The 15,782-nt window shown below is 45.5% G+C and overlaps 1 protein-coding gene across 31 annotated transcripts in view; it reads right to left on the minus strand.

The window, feature by feature from the left end:
• PSD3 (pleckstrin and Sec7 domain containing 3) overlaps window positions 1–15,782 on the minus strand; it is a 540,565-nt gene that overhangs the window by 65,774 nt on the left and 459,009 nt on the right. The gene's annotated exons all lie outside the window — the stretch shown is intronic.

Raw genomic sequence — 15,782 nt, forward strand, 5'->3', positions numbered from 1 at the left:
GGCCCGGGGAAGGGCTGGCTCTCGGGAGACTGACCGAGGGGTTCACCGATGCGAGGAGAGAACGCGGGCTCTCCTTTGTTCTGCATTTTTGCAGCAATGGCGTGTCAGTGGAGGAAGCATGCTTCCTCAACACTCAGCACAAGACAATGTGGCCTCTGGTTTGGGGGCCAGAAGGTGCTCAGGCCTGCAGCCACTGGGGCCACCTTGCGGGCTGTGGCCGAGGCCTCCCCTGAACCTAGTGTGGGCGCCCGGTTCTCCACTCCCAGCTTGAGGAAGCAGTTGGTGATGGACTTATACTCCTGACCCGACGGGACCACTCACACTTCCTAGAAGCTTGCCCTGGTTTCCTGTGACTGCATTTCTGCTAGGATTACCAACTTCTCAGAGTTGCCTTCTTGTGAAACCTCAAATTATTTCCTGCTGCTTTTCTTCATTCTGCACATTTATTATTTTTTTCATCAGCTGTTCATGGAGTGTCTACTATGTTTTAAACGATTCCTTGATTTTCCTGTCTCTGAGTATCTTGTTCTAAGAATAATTGAGAAGAACACTGTAGAGATTTTTTTTTTCTCTAACCCTAATTGATGTTGCTTTTTAAGTGTGTATCCAAATCACTATATAGAGCTATTTTATATATATGTTGCAAATTATAGAAGGGTCTTGGATTCTCAGTTTGATAGACTGTAGTCCAAATAAGTCTCCCATCACAGTAATTCAACACAGGAAGGATTTGTAGAGGCCTAACGTATTTTCTTTCTAAACAAAAGAACACATCGGTTATAAATTGTCTCAACAAAGGCAGGCAAAGTCTGTTACAACAATAAATCTTTTAGTGATTTGTCAGGTCAGATTGAGATTTTGTATATCTCAGTTTTAAGTTAATAATTATGAAGCTGAAGCTACTGGAGGCTAGTTTTTTCAAGTTGTTTTGTTCAAAAGTAGGCAAAGCCGCTAGCCCTTAGGCTTGCTCTGAGTCTGGTCAGCGTCCATGTTGGGATGCCAAGCTTTGGTTGGTGAAGATGACATTTATGAGGTACCCAGAAGCTAACTGCAGGTTATTAATGAAGAATCATATACAGCTGGTACATTATTATCCCTGTTTTACAGTAAAGGGAAGAGAGGCAGCGATAAGCCCAGGAGATAAAGAAGTGAGGTCAGGATCTGGGCTCAGGAACCTGACTTTAGAACCCACACTCTGAAGCTGTATGTCCTCCTTGGATATGAAAATACACGCGTGAGTGTGTACTTTAGGATGACAACTCTGACACACACTGAAGGTTTGGCCAATCAAAAGCCACTTTCAACACCCCTCCTCTCCTACGTCCCTCCCACTACAAAGGTTGATAAAACCAAACACTTACTTTCCCAGACTCTCTTGCAGCTAAGATGGGCTGTGTGACACTCTGGCCACTGAGATATAAGGAGAACGCTCCTGGGGAAGCGATTTGCTTTCTGATAAAGAGGGACTTAGAGGAGAATCACTGGTGTCAGCCCTTCCCTCGTATTCCTAAAGCTGCAACCCATGACATGGGCAGCAGCCATGAAGCAGAGGGGCAGTATGCAAGGCCCGAGGGGAGGCAAAGACAGAGAGAGCCCAGGCTCTTGAGCACAAAGTGGCCGGAGCCAGCTATCATTGTCCCCACTACCTCTGACTGTCTCATTAAGCATGAATCATCATTCCACTATTCATCAGGGAATGTTTTTTTCCCCACATTTTTTCCTCCCAGTTTCTTAGAGATATAATTGATATGCAGCACTGTGTAAGTTTCAGGTATACAGCATAAGGATATGATGTCGATACATCATGAAAGAGTGATCACGGGAAGTTTAGTGAATATCCATCATCTCATACAGACACAAAACTAAAGGAATAGAAGAAAAAAGATTTTCCCTGAGACGAGAACTCTTAGGATTTATCCTCCTAACAACTTTAATTTATAACATAGAGCAGTGCTATTTTATTTATCACGTGTTTCATTACATCCCAGCACTTACTTACTTTATAACTGGGAGTTTGTACCTTTTGAACGCCTTCATCTAATTTCCCTCTCCCCTGACGGATCTCCAGAAAGCTGATCTCTTTTGTTAAGAGTTTGTTTATTCATTATTCATCGCAGAAAACTAAGATCATTCATTATTCATCTCAGAAAACTAAGATCATGGCATCTGGTCCCATCACTCCATGGGAAATAGATGGGGAAACAGTGGAAACAGTATCAGACTTTACTTTTTTGGGCTCCAGAATCACTGCTGATGGTGACTGCAGCCATGAAATTAAAAGACGCTTACTACTTGGAAGGAAGGTTATGGCCAACCTAGATAGCATGTTTAAAAGCAGAGACATTACTTTGCCAACAAAAGTCCGACTAGTCAAGACTATGGTTTTTCCAGTGGTCATGTATGGATGTGAGAGTTGGATGGTGAAGAAAGCTGAGCACCACAGAATTGATGCTTTTGAACTGTGGTGTTGGAGAAGACTCTTGAGAGTCCCTTGGACTGCAAGGAGATCCAATCAATCCATCCTAAAAGAGATCAATCCTGGGTGTTCATTGGAAGGTCTGATGTTGAAGCTGAAGCTCCAATACTTTGGCCACCTCATGCGAAGGGTTGACTCATTGGAAAAGACCCTAATGCTGGGTAGGATTGGGGGCGGGAGGAGAAGCGGACGACAGAGGATGAGATGGTTGGATGGCATCACCGACTCGATGAACATGGGTTTGGGTAAACTCCGGGAGTTGGTGATGGACAGAGAGGCCTGGCGTGCTGCAATTCATGGGGTCGCAGAGAGTCGGACACGACTGAGCGACTGAACTGAACTGAACTGAACTGAACTATTCATTTGTTTGTTTTCTATGTAGAAATTACCTACAACACTGTTAGCTCCTGTTATACAACACAGAGATTCAGCATTTCTGTACATTTCAAAATGATCAGCATGATCGGTCTGGCTACCGTCTGTCTCCGGGTACAGATATCACGTAACCACTGACTCACGCTCTGCACCTCGAGGTCTGTGTCTCCATCTCCCCTCCAGTGACCACCTGCTAGTCCTCTGCGTCTGTTCATTTGGTTCATGTTCTCAGACTCCACCTACGGGTGAAATCACGTAGTATCTGTCTTTCTGACTTATTTCACTAAGTGTAACACCCTCTCAGGCCATTCATATTGCCAGAAATGGTAGGACTTCATTCTTTTTTATTACTGAGTGGTCTTCCATTGTCATATACCACATCTTCTTTGCCCATTCATCTGTTGGTGGACTGATGTTGTTTCCATTATCTTGGCAGTTGTAAATAATCCTGCTATGAACATTGGAGTGAATTATCTTTTTGAGTTAGTGTTTTCATTTTCTTTGAATATATACCCAGAAGTGGGAGTTGGATCACGTGGTAGCTCTATTTTTAGTTTTTTGAGGACTGCCATACGTTTTCCACAGTGGCTGCACTCACTGTTTTTAATTGAAGTATAGTTGATTTACAATCTTGTGTTAATTTAAGGTCTATAGCAAAGTGATACCGTTTCATATAAATATTTTATATAAATCTTTATATGAGTGAAGGTCACTCAGTTGTGTCTGACTGTTTGTGACACCATGGACTATATATAGTCCATGGGATTCTCCAGGCCAGAATACTGGAGTGGGTAGCCTTTCCCTTCTCCAGGGGATCTTCCCAACCCAGGGATTGAACCCAGGTCTCCCGCATTGCAGGGGGACTCTTTACCAGCGGAGCCACAAGGGAAGCTCAAGAATACTGGAGTGGGTAGCCTATGCCTTCTCCAGTGGATCTTTCCAACCCAGGAATCAAACTGGGTCTCCTGCATTGCAGGCAGATTCTTTACCAACTGAGCTGTGATTATATAAATTTTACCAAAATATCTATATATATTTATCTAAATATCTTTATATATTTATCTAAATATATTCATATAAATATCTTTATATATATTTATAGAAATATTTTTTCCTTTATAGGTTATTACAAGATATTGAATACAGTTCCCTGTGCTATGCAATAGGTCCTTACTGTTTGTCTATTTTATACACAATAGTCTGTGCCTATTAGACCCAAACTCCCACTTTATCCCTCCCCCCTGGCTGCACCAGTGTATAATCCCACTAACAGCGTAGGGTGGAAAATTCTGAAAGAGATGGGAATACCAGACCATCTGACCTGTCTCTTGAGAAACCTGTATGCAGGTCAGGAAGTAACAGTTAGAACTGGACATGGAACAACAGACTGGTTCCAAATAGGAAAAGGAGTACGTCAAGGCTGTATATTGTCACCCTGCTTATTTAACTTATATGCAGAGTACATCATGAGAAACGCGGGGCTGGAAGAAACACAAGCTGGAATCAAGATTGCTGGGAGAAATATCAATAACCTCAGATATGCGGATGACACCACCCTTATGGCAGAAAGTGAAGAAGAACTAAAGAGCCTCTTGATGAAGGTGAAAGAGGAGAGTGAAAAAGTTGGCTTAAAGCTCAACGTTCAGAAAACTAAGATCATGGCATCTGGTCCCATCACTTCATGGGAAATAGATGGTGAAACAGTGGAAACAGTGTCAGACTTTACTTTTTTGGGCTCCAGAATCACTGCTGATGGTGACTGCAGCCATGAAATTAAAAGATGCTTACTCCTTGGAAGGAAGGTTATGGCCAACCTAGATAGCATGTTTAAAAGCAGAGACATTACTTTGCCAACAAAAGTCCGTCTGGTCAAGGCTATGGTTTTTCCAGTGGTCATGTATGGATGTGAGAGTTGGACGGTGAAGAAAGCTGAGCGCCGCAGAATTGATGCTTTTGAACTGTGGTGTTGGAGAAGACTCTTGAGGGTCCCTTGGACTGCAAGGAGATCCAATCAATCCATCCTAAAAGAGATCAATCCTGGGTGTTCATTGGAAGGTCTGATGTTGAAGCTGAAGCTCCAATACTTTGGCCACCTCATGCGAAGGGTTGACTCATTGGAAAAGACCCTAATGCTGGGTAGGATTGGGGGCGGGAGGAGAAGGGGACGACAGAGGATGAGATTGTTGGATGGCATCACCGACTCGATGAACATGGGTTTGGGTAGACTCCGGGAGTTGGTGATGGACAGAGAGGCCTGGCGTGCTGCAATTCATGGGGTCGCAAAGAGTCGGACACGACTGAGCGACTGAACTGAACTGAACTGAACAGCATAGGAGGGTTCCCTTTGCTCCACATCCTTGCCAATGCTTGGTATCTGTGTTCTTTTTGATGATGGCCATTCTGACAGGTGTGAGGTGTGTCTCACTATGGTTTTGATGTGCATTTTCCTGATGATTAGTGATGCTGAGCACCTTTTAAAGTGCATCAGGTACTGTTAATTGCAGATGAAAGCATCACTAATTGATACATATTCCAATTTCAGTAAAGAAATAACAAAGGAACAAAATACTACTCTTTTCTCAGAAAGCTACAAAAGGGTTTAATAAGGTCATTTGCTAATAAAAACACATCATTATTACACAGTAGCCTATCATCAGTGAAATCTAAAGTCCTATTCATTCTAGGAACTTAGAGAGTTAATCTGTCTCTATAAACTGCTTTGGTGGCAAGATTAAAATGCAAAAAAGAACTACTCCTGATATGAACAAGCTTTAATAAAATGATCTAAAGACAGTTTAAAAATAGATTCAGAAAATCAATGTAAGGCATACTGTTTCAGAAAGCCAGGGCAGTTATACAATCAAAGGGGCATGAAGGACAATTCTCTGAGATGACTTGAAAGGGGACAAAAGGAGAAAAGGTGACTAGGCTATTTTCTACTAGTTTTTGAAGAAATTGACACTATTGGGGAAATTCACCTAAAAATACATGAAGAAAAGCCATTTCATCCACTCATTTTACAGATCCAGCTGCAAAGCTGTTGTCCCCAGTAAGATGGACTTCCCTGGTGCCTCAGATGGTAAAGAATCTGCCTGCAAGGCAAGAGATCCAGGTTTGATCCCTGGGTCAGGAAGATCCCTGGAGAAGGGAATGGCTACCTACTCTAGTATTTGTGTCTGGAGAATCCCCGTGGACATAGGAGCCTGATGGACGGCAGTGCATGGGGTCAATGGGGTCACAAAGAGTCAGGCACAGCTGAGCTACTAACACTTTCCTTTCCTCCCAGTAAATTACATAAGCGGGTCAATCAACAAACAAATGGCGGAGCACAGCGGAGGGGCCCTGCACATCTCATCAGATGAGCAGAAAAGAGAAAGCAGAGGGAAGGTGAGAGGGGGCCGGGAACCAGGACTGCTCGGATGTTGAGACAAATAAGGAAAAAACAACGTGGGCTTGTTTAGGCCCCTCCAGTTGGCTGCGCGCTGTTTCTGAGGTCAGCGGGCTCACAGGAGAGAGGCTGCTGAAGCCAGTAACGCGGCTTTGCTTTCTACCAGTATCTGCGGCCAAGTCAAATGCTCTTCAAAATATTTTAGGAAAACTGACCTTTAAATCTCAGGACTCTCCAGGACTACTCAAAGGACTGTAATCCACATTCTTCTGGGATTCCAGACTCACCGAATTTGTGAACCTCTATTCAGACACTTTGGGGCCACAGAGAGATTGCCTCTGAGCCAAGACAGGGAGCTGAACGCAGCCCAGGAGCGGAGGGGCTGGGCTGCCCTCGAAGTCCGGCTCCAGGCCCGCTCCCGGCTTCTCCCTCTGGGTGGGACACGCGGACTTCTGCCTGACAACGCAGCCACGTGGCATCTCTGGGAGGCTTTATGTCCATTCTTCCTTTCAGAGAAGACGTGACTCCTTTTTCTAAGACCAGTCGTGAAATTTTTTTCAGGTTGGAGCTGGTGTGTAGGGAAAAGCAGCTGGAGGTGTGTTTGTCAGTCACTCGTCAACCTGCTGCGCCAGCGCAGAGACTGAAAACCTGAGGGGTCATGTTCCAGGGGTCAGTCTCAGCCAGAGAAGCTGCCAGAGGATGGAGCAGCTCTACTTTTAGCCAACGGGGCTGTGCTTCTCACGGAGGGCGTCAAGCTCTAGCCTAGCTCCAGGACAGGAATCGCGGTCTAACCCGGATGGCTAGACCCAACTCTAACTAATCCAACTCTCAGCCACCTGCCAGTCAACCGTGCAGTCCTGAGCCGAGACCTGGCCAATGACACACGAGGGGAGCGGACCAGGGTGCTTCTGTGGAAGCGGACTTTGGGGCTCTGACAAAGGTTGGAGATGACACGTTTGGAGCTACAGCAGGCACTTTGAAACCACGAAACGATAAGCATGAAAACAAAAAAGTCAGTGTGCTAAGGACAGCAAATCAGGAGTTTAGAAAGGTCATGTATCTTTGGTGGCAACTCTCAAGCAGCCAGTGACCATCCACTTCCAGTTTTCTTAAGTGACATAAAGAATGTTTATACTGTTTAAATAATTGGTCAAGTTTTTTATTATTTGCAGACAAATAAAATGGTCCACACTCAGCTTGGATTCACTTGTAGAAACCATATCCCATTTGACTAACAAGGGCTTAATTTCCAAAACAGACAAACAGTTCATACAACTCAATAATAATAATAAAAAAAAAAAACCAACCCAATCAAAAAATAGGCAGAAGACCTAAACAGACATTTCACCAAAGACGACACAGGGATGGCCAACAAGCATATGAAAAGATGACCAAAACTGCTAATTATTAGAGAATGCAAATCAAAACTACAATCAGGTATCACCTCACACCAGTAAGCATGGCCACCATCAAAAAGTCTACAAATAATAAATGCTGGAGAGCATGTGGAGAAAAAGGAACACTCCTACATTGTTGGTGGGAATGTAAATTGGTACAGCTACTGTGGAGAACAGTGTGGAGGTTCCATAAAAAATTAAAAATTGAGTTACTATATGGTCCAGTAATCCTACTCCTGGGCATATATCCAGGCAAAACTCGAATTCAAAAAGACGCATGCACCCCAATGCAGCACTATTTGCAAGAGCTAAGGCATGGAAGCAATTTAAGTGTGCATCAATAGAGGAATGGATAAAAAAAGATATGGGGTACACACACACTCTGCAATATCACTTAGCCGAACATAAGAATGAAATAATGCTATTATACGATAACAAAATCCCTGGTGGCTCAGATGGTAAAGCGTCTGCCTGCAATGAGGGAGACCTGGGTTCGATGCCTGGGTTGGGAGGATCCCCTGGAGAAAGAAATGGCAACCCACTCCAGTACTCTTGCCTGGAAAACTCCATGGATGGAGGAGCCTGGTAGGCTACTGTCCACGGGGTTGCAAAGAGTCGGACACGACTGAGCAACTTCACCTTGTATATGGTATCTAAAATATGATACAAATGAACTTAGTTATAAAACAGAAGCAGACTCACAGATATAGAAAACAAATTTACAGTTACTAAAGGGGGAGGCTGTATTAGGATGCTGGGATTAGCAGATACTATATATAAAATAGATAAACAACAAGGCCCTGCTGTATAGCACAGGGAACTATATTCAATACCCTGTGATAAACCATCATGGAGAAGAATATGAAAAAGAATGTATATATATTTATAACTGAATCACTTTGCTGTATACCAGAAATGGATACATTGCACATCAACTGTACTTCAATAAAAAACAATATCCCAACTGAGCTGTGTATACACTTCCTGTCATAATTTTATTTAGGAAAGTTCAGTTGCTCAACTAAATACTTCAGTTATTTAGGAAAAGATACACTTAATTAATAGGCTTTGGTATAATGTAGTTTTGTTGGGTTTTCTCTGAATATTCAACAAATTAATGATGGATGTTAGTCACTCTAAGCCATACTGTGGTCACATAATAAGTACTAAATCATTGACTATTTTATTATTTCCATGAACAGTTTTATACCAGTGTTTACTCTCCATGGTGCTGAAGCACAGGTCTCTAGGTCTTCCCCTATACCATGGAGGATATGGATATTGGAAGAGTTAATCAGCCAGCACTTATCCTAGAGCAGTTTCTGGGTCTGGGTAGCGGTTAGTACACTAGTGATGACTAGGGGAGCAGTCTAGAGATGGGTCTACAATCCTGAGGAAGGAAACTTGACAATAAAAACTTGGCTCCTTGATGCCTCTTTCTCCAATAGCTCTCCTGTCCCTCTGTCTTCAGGATAAATTCAGAATTGCACCATTTCTCTGCTTCCACCACTTCCAGTCTGGACCAAGCACCATCATCTTGTGCCTGGGTTACTGTGACAGCTATCTCTCTGTCCCCTGCCCCTCTCTGCCCCGCTCCAGGAAAAGTCTTCTCGAAAGACAGTCATGGGCTAAACTGCAGGCTAGAATGTGTCATCTCTGCTCAAAATTCTCCAATGGCTTCTCATTCTTAAAAATGCTTCCAACCCCCAAACTCTTACATTGGCCTAGGAGACCTCCACCAGTGCCGACCCCGCCCCTCTGTCCGTCTGGGGTCTGCTCCCCCCGGGAACGCTGTGCGCAGGTCACCTGCCTCCTGACTGTCCTTGAACACAGCAGACACACTCCTGCTCCAGACCTCTGGTACCTTCTCTCTGCCCAAGAAGCATGGCCCCCAGGAGCCCACAGGCCATATCCCCTGGCCTCCTCACCCCCTTCCACCTTCACTCAAATGGCTCCTTTATGTGGGGGCCTTCCCTGGCCACCCAGACCGAAAATGGCCACATCTGCTCTGATCGCCGGACATGGAATTCTTCCCCTTAGCGTTCTCACCATAAGCCTCAGAGTTTGCTTATGAAACGACCTTGTTCATCTCTCCCCTGCTAATCCTAGAATGCAGCCACACGGGGGCAAGGACTTGGCTCTTGTCTGTTAATACATCCGCAGCACAGAGAACGCAGAGGACACGCGGAGTAAACGTTTGGTGAGAGGATACATGGAAAGAAGGAACAAAGAACACTTCTCCTATCCAATGAAAACACTCGGAACTCTCAGTGTGGCAAATTCTAGAAAAATAAAACCATGGATACAGATGCAGAGGTAGACGCCTGATGAGCCCTGCGTCGGTTGCCTCTGGGGACACTCTCTCACCTCCAGTGTTCCACATTCCCGTATTTTCTGTAAATATGTTATGCCCTGGCCCTGAGTGACACCACTCAGCAAAGACCCGTCTATGCCCTTCATCCACACACATCCACCAAGGCTGTCAAGACGCCACCCATGCAAACCCTGCAGAGTGAGCTGAGGCTGCCTACTGAAGACTGGGGCTCTTTCTCTGCAGAGAAAGAAAAGCAGCTTATACCACATCACTGGTGGCTCAGCAGGGTAAAGAATCCACCTGCCAATGTAGGAGACGTGGGCTCAATCCCTAGTCCAGGAAGATCCCACCTGCTGAGGGACGATTAAGCCCACGTGCCACAACTGCTGAGCCTGTGCTCCAGAGCCCGGGAGCCACAACTCCTGAAGCCCGTGTGCTGGAGAGCTGTGCTCCACGAAAAGCCACTGCAATGGCTGCGCTCTGCAACCAGCGAGGAGCCTCCGCTCGCTGCAACTAGAGAAAACCCTGTGCAGCAATTAAGACCCAGCACAGCCAAACATTTTTTTAAAAAGCATTGTCCTTGGAAAAAAAAAACAAAACAGAAACTGGATCAGTGTATGTAGAGTGTGTTTGGTAGTTACTAGCTCTCATTCTGACATGAAAGGCAGCCTCTAAATAACCTTCTAACAAAAGCACCCCTTAAAAAGACAAGCGTTTGTCAATGGTAATTTGTGTGTAAATTTCTTTGCCTGATGACTCTTGCATGTGACTTACAGGATCACATTCACCCTTGGGTAAATCCTTCAACGCTCCCCCAAGACTCTGAGCTCTGTGGCTCAGAGCAGTAGTCTCATCAATATTATTATGGGAACTAATCTGCTTCTCAGTCATGTCTGACTCTTTGTGACCCCATGGACTATACAGTCCATGGAATTCTCCAGGCCAGAATACTGAAGTGGGTAACCTTTCCCTTCTCCAGAGGACCTTCCCAACCCAGGGATCGAACCCAGATCTCCCACACTGAAGGTGGATTCTTTACCAGCTGAGCCACCAGGGAAGCCCAAGAGTACTGGAGTGGGTATCCTAGCCCTTCTCAAGGGGATCTTCCTGATCCAGGAATTGAACCAGGGTCTCCTGTATTGCAGGCAGATTCTTTAACAGCTTGGCTACAGGGAAGCCCTGGGTTCGATCCCTGGGTTGGGAAGATCCCCTGGAGAAGGGAAAGGTACCCACTCCAGTATTCTGGCCTGGAGAATTCCATGGACTGTATAGTCCATGGGATTGCAAACAGTCGGACACGACTGAGCGACTTTCACTTTCAATCTGCTGCTGACCATACACAAATAAAACAAATAAAGTAATAACACTATGGAGGTGTTACACCTTTGCTCCGACAAACGTGTTCACAACCAGATGGTAAAAAGGGAAGAAGAAACAACAAAAAATTCATTAACTAAAAATGAATGCTTAATACCATTTCGTGTCTCAGAGTAACCACTGTGCAAGAGTGAACACAGCTCCAGATGAACCGTGAGACAGGCTGCAGAAAGTGGGTTTATGGGAAGCGAGCTGGCAATGACAAGCGTTGTCTTGGGGTCAGGATGGCACTGATTCACTTTCCCAAATCCTTGCTAGTGGTCATTACGTGGCTCTTCTGGGGCGTGTCGTTCATGGAAGGACAGAGGGAGTCTGAGAAAGCCAGATGTCTTGGGGACAACTGCTGCCTTTGGTCACCTTAAAAGTTTTGTTGTGGTCACTGTGTATTCCTTCTCAGATCAGTTCTTAAAAATCTCAGAGCTGTGTGCTTCAGCTTCCTTGCTCAGGCTTCTCCAACAGTGTGAGTGGATTTCTAGCAGGATAGCTGTGTGAGCTGGTCCCAGTATCAGGAAACTTGAGATGGGACTTGACCAAGTCCAAGCTCAGTGGCTACTCTCTGCAGAGAAGCACCTGAACACTGTTTCTGAGGCCTTGTCCATTCAGCAAGCTCTTGCCCTTAATTTCCTTCGTAAGATTTGCTCTTTCCATGAAGCTGTCCCTGATCATCAAGAGCCAAAGACAATTCAAATGCTAAACAGCTTCTTTTTTTCTTAAAATCAAGTTCTTTCTTCACTTGGAAACCTCCTTACTACATTTTGTGCAATGTAAATTTATTAAGTTGGTCTTCAATCACCTGTAAGAATGCTTCTCCAACAGGTAGGAAACATATCCCTTTCACTAGCAGCAATGCCTACTAGAGGGGAATGAAAATACAGTGTCTAAGGCCACACGAGTTATGGCTTAGGTTAAATGTTAAGTGCTAAAAAAAAAAAAAATATATATATATATATATATATATATATACGTACACATACATATACATATGTACACACACATATATATATATGAGTAACATTATTATTTGAAAAGAAGTTTAACCACATCTACATATAAATGTACATGCATCTGACTGAGCAGTTTCTTTTCTCCTGAGCTCTGCATACCATTTTTCATTTCATTTAATATAAGGCTATCTTCTTCTGACCTCTGATATGTGAATATGATAGTAACAGGCTAAATGAAAACTGTGATGGCAATCCTAACTTAGGCACTGCCATCAGTATTCAGACCTTGCTGCTCCAGCAATCAAATTCTGAATACATTTCCTCCTGACATTTCCCTTTCTCATGAAGGCAGGGTAAAAGGCCAGCTTAAGATGAAATGAGAGGAACAGCGATAATGTCATGTACACACAGCAAAACAGTTTCTGCTCCTAGAGCTTCACACTGGAAAACAAAGAACCAAAACAATTAAAACAAGCCAACAGAAGAAGGAGCTGTTGAAGGAACTGATTATTCAAATAAAGACTCTGCATTCTATAGGACAATGCTGAATGGATTTGCAGACTTTCTCCCTAACTTGCTGGCTCACCTTCTACTACCCACTAATTTAAGGAAGCAATACATTCAAAACAGAGCTTTCTGATAAGTTCTTACCTGAAAGTTATGCTAGGATTTACATTTTTAATAGAAAATATCAACGTTTTTCCCCTCTGCCATTCCCCTATCAGGCTTCTGCATGCAGTGGTAACCCACTGCCAAGACAGAGCAAATAGACACATTCTTAGGTTGTATAGTTTGTATTCATGGGTTTCTGGAAAAACCTGAGGCTTTGTGAGTTCTACTGTTTCATTTCAGTCTGCCTTCTGGCTCAACTGTTCTCTAAATGGACTTTCTGACTTCAATTAAAAACAAAACTAAAATAAAAAGCTTACTTCTAATAATAATATAAGCCGAAGAGGTAAAAAAAAAAAAAAAAGAAAAGCTCTAATACAGACAAAAAGCAGCGGGATTGTAGAGAGCGTTTGGGGAGAGTCCTGGTCTCCATTCTAAGGTGCCTGGTCTCGGCCAGGTGGCAGGTGAGCCCCAGGCCTCTGCCCCCAGAGCTCCTGCAGGCCCTTCAGAGGCGGGGCAACGAGGGCGGAATGGCCACCCTTGTCCTGTCTCCCCCTCCCAGGACCCCTCCCCAGCTGCAAGGCCCAGGCAGGGCACGCAGTCTCCCTGCAGCACTTTACCTCTGCAGCAGCCCCATCTCTGTGAGAAGACAGGACTCGGGCATCAAGGACTCGGGCGTCAAGGAGCGCGTCCCCGATTCCGAAAGCTAACCTGTGAAATGCTGCTTTCTCACTCTTCACACTTGGTTTCTCGAGCTCTCGAAACCCTTTCTATAAACCCAGTCTGTATCAGTACCCAGATTTTTTTCTCTTCTTAGAAATTAAACCCCAAATTCTCAGTTTAAAAGTCCACAGAGCTCACTTAGCAAAGAGAACGCGGTTTGCTTTCTTGGTGGAAAATTTAATTTAATCGTCCATTTCCCACCCAGCCGTGGTTCAGTCCTGCAGACTGGCTGTGCACCGGGCTCCGGCCCCAGGGGCCCCGCCTGGCATGACCTTGTGTGAGGGCTTTTACAACAGCTGAGTGTGAAATCAACTGGAAGAAGAAAATCTACTCTGCGTCCGTGGGATTAACAAATTTACTGCTCAGCAAAATGGAAGAAAAAAAATCTGCCCTTTGAAGCACAGAGATGTGAAGTCGAGTTTCTACAAACCTAAGATAAGTAATTTGAGCTGGAGAAACACAACTTATCTGGATAAGAGGCTAGATTTAACTCCATGGGATAAAAGTGTGTCTCTAAGCTTTTCCTTCGGGACCTCACATCTAAAACAAAATTTTAGTCTGTTATGACAGCATTCCTGAGCAGGCCGCGCTCCTGACCTTCGGCTTCTGTTCCGTTTGTGTTTCTGGCTGTCCTGGGATTCCCTAACATCGCCCACGGTTCCCCTCAAAAGCACGCTCGTGGGAATCATTGCGGTAGCCAGCCTGTCACACCACGGCTCCCAAAATGCCAATGCCAGTCATAAGAGGACAGGCCAGTCTTTCTAGGAAATGTTTAAAGTAGGATCTGAGGCAGTTCCAAGGTAAACCACCTTCCCCATCGACTTCCCAGGACACGTCATCCCTAAATATATTGATGGCTTTTGAGCTTAAAGCCATTTTGCACCTTCTGCAGGCCCGGTTCAAATGTCCTTCTACCATCTCTCCGGCTCCGTGGCCAATGGTGAGCCTGTCGTCGTGGTCAAGCATCTTCGTCCCGCGGAGTCAGAGGACCCAGTGACGAGTGACCAGGCCTCCGCAGGCCCCTCACTCCCTCCAGCCTCCGGTCCACGTGGGGAAGGGGCGGCGGCAGGAAACCTCCCGGGCCACCCTAAGGAGGGCGTCGTGACACACGGAGGGGGACACGGTCCCGCTCCAGGGAGCGGAGGAAGCACGTGGAAATCAGGCGTGGTGACCCGACCACCTCCCGTGAGAGCCCCCACGCGTCAGTCCTGTGCGTGAGCCGAGCCCCCGGGAGCTGCCCGGGGCAGACCAGGGCAATGGATCCCAGCCTTGCAGGGAGGGCTGGGCTAACAGTCCCGTTATCGACACAGGCTTTTTTGCATCTGAGTTTTCTCTAATATTTTCAGAAAAACATTTCTGAAAACATTAGTTTCCATTATAAGTCTGCTGAGTAATTCTGAACTTAGATCCACCAAAAGGACTGAAGAAGCCTGCTCCCTCCGAGAAGCCCCTGAATCAGATTGGGGACCCAAGCAAATGAGTTTTTAAAACTCTTACATGGAAAGCGCACAGACTCTTATAGGCGACAGTGGGAAGAAGCCTAATGTAGTCAGACAGAGATAAAGCATTCTGGGTAAAAAGAAAAGAAAAAAATTGGAGTTCGCACAGGAAAGGGCCCCGAGCACCAGCCCTCGGCGAAGTGAGAGGCGGGAGGGTCACCGACCAAAGGGTCTAAGGGGACCAGGAAGCGGGCCGCTCACACTGTTCCCGTGACAACTGCTTTGTGGGGAGACTGAAGGGGGCTTCTTTCTCCCGGGTCGCTTGGTGACACCGCTCACACCAGAGCCCCACCCAGAAGCAACGACCGAAACAGGAAGCAAGGCGCGGCCAGCCCGGGGCGGACAGAGTCTTACGTGAGCCCGACAGCCCGGCCTCTTCGATTAGGCCAGAAACCTGCGCGACCCCGGGAGCGCGCCCCCGCCCCTGCTGGCTCTTAGACGGCCAGAGGGGCGCCGGAGCCGGGGAGCACGCGCCGCGCGGCTGCCTGAGCCCTGAGCGTCTGAAGGCTTAGGAAAAAAAGATGTGTCAGACATCGTAATATTTTATATTGATTACACATGGAAATGATCATATTTGGGACATACTGTGTTAAACTGAAAAATCTTCTTAACAATGAATTCTGTTTCTTCTTCTTCTTACATGAGGCTACTAAATTCTCCAAGCCAGGCTTCAGCAATAT

Source organism: Giraffa tippelskirchi, chromosome 8 (assembly GCF_054371585.1).
Source record: "Giraffa tippelskirchi isolate mGirTip1 chromosome 8, T2T-mGirTip1v1.2.pri, whole genome shotgun sequence".
In the NCBI taxonomy this organism is placed as follows: Eukaryota; Metazoa; Chordata; class Mammalia; order Artiodactyla; family Giraffidae; genus Giraffa; species Giraffa tippelskirchi.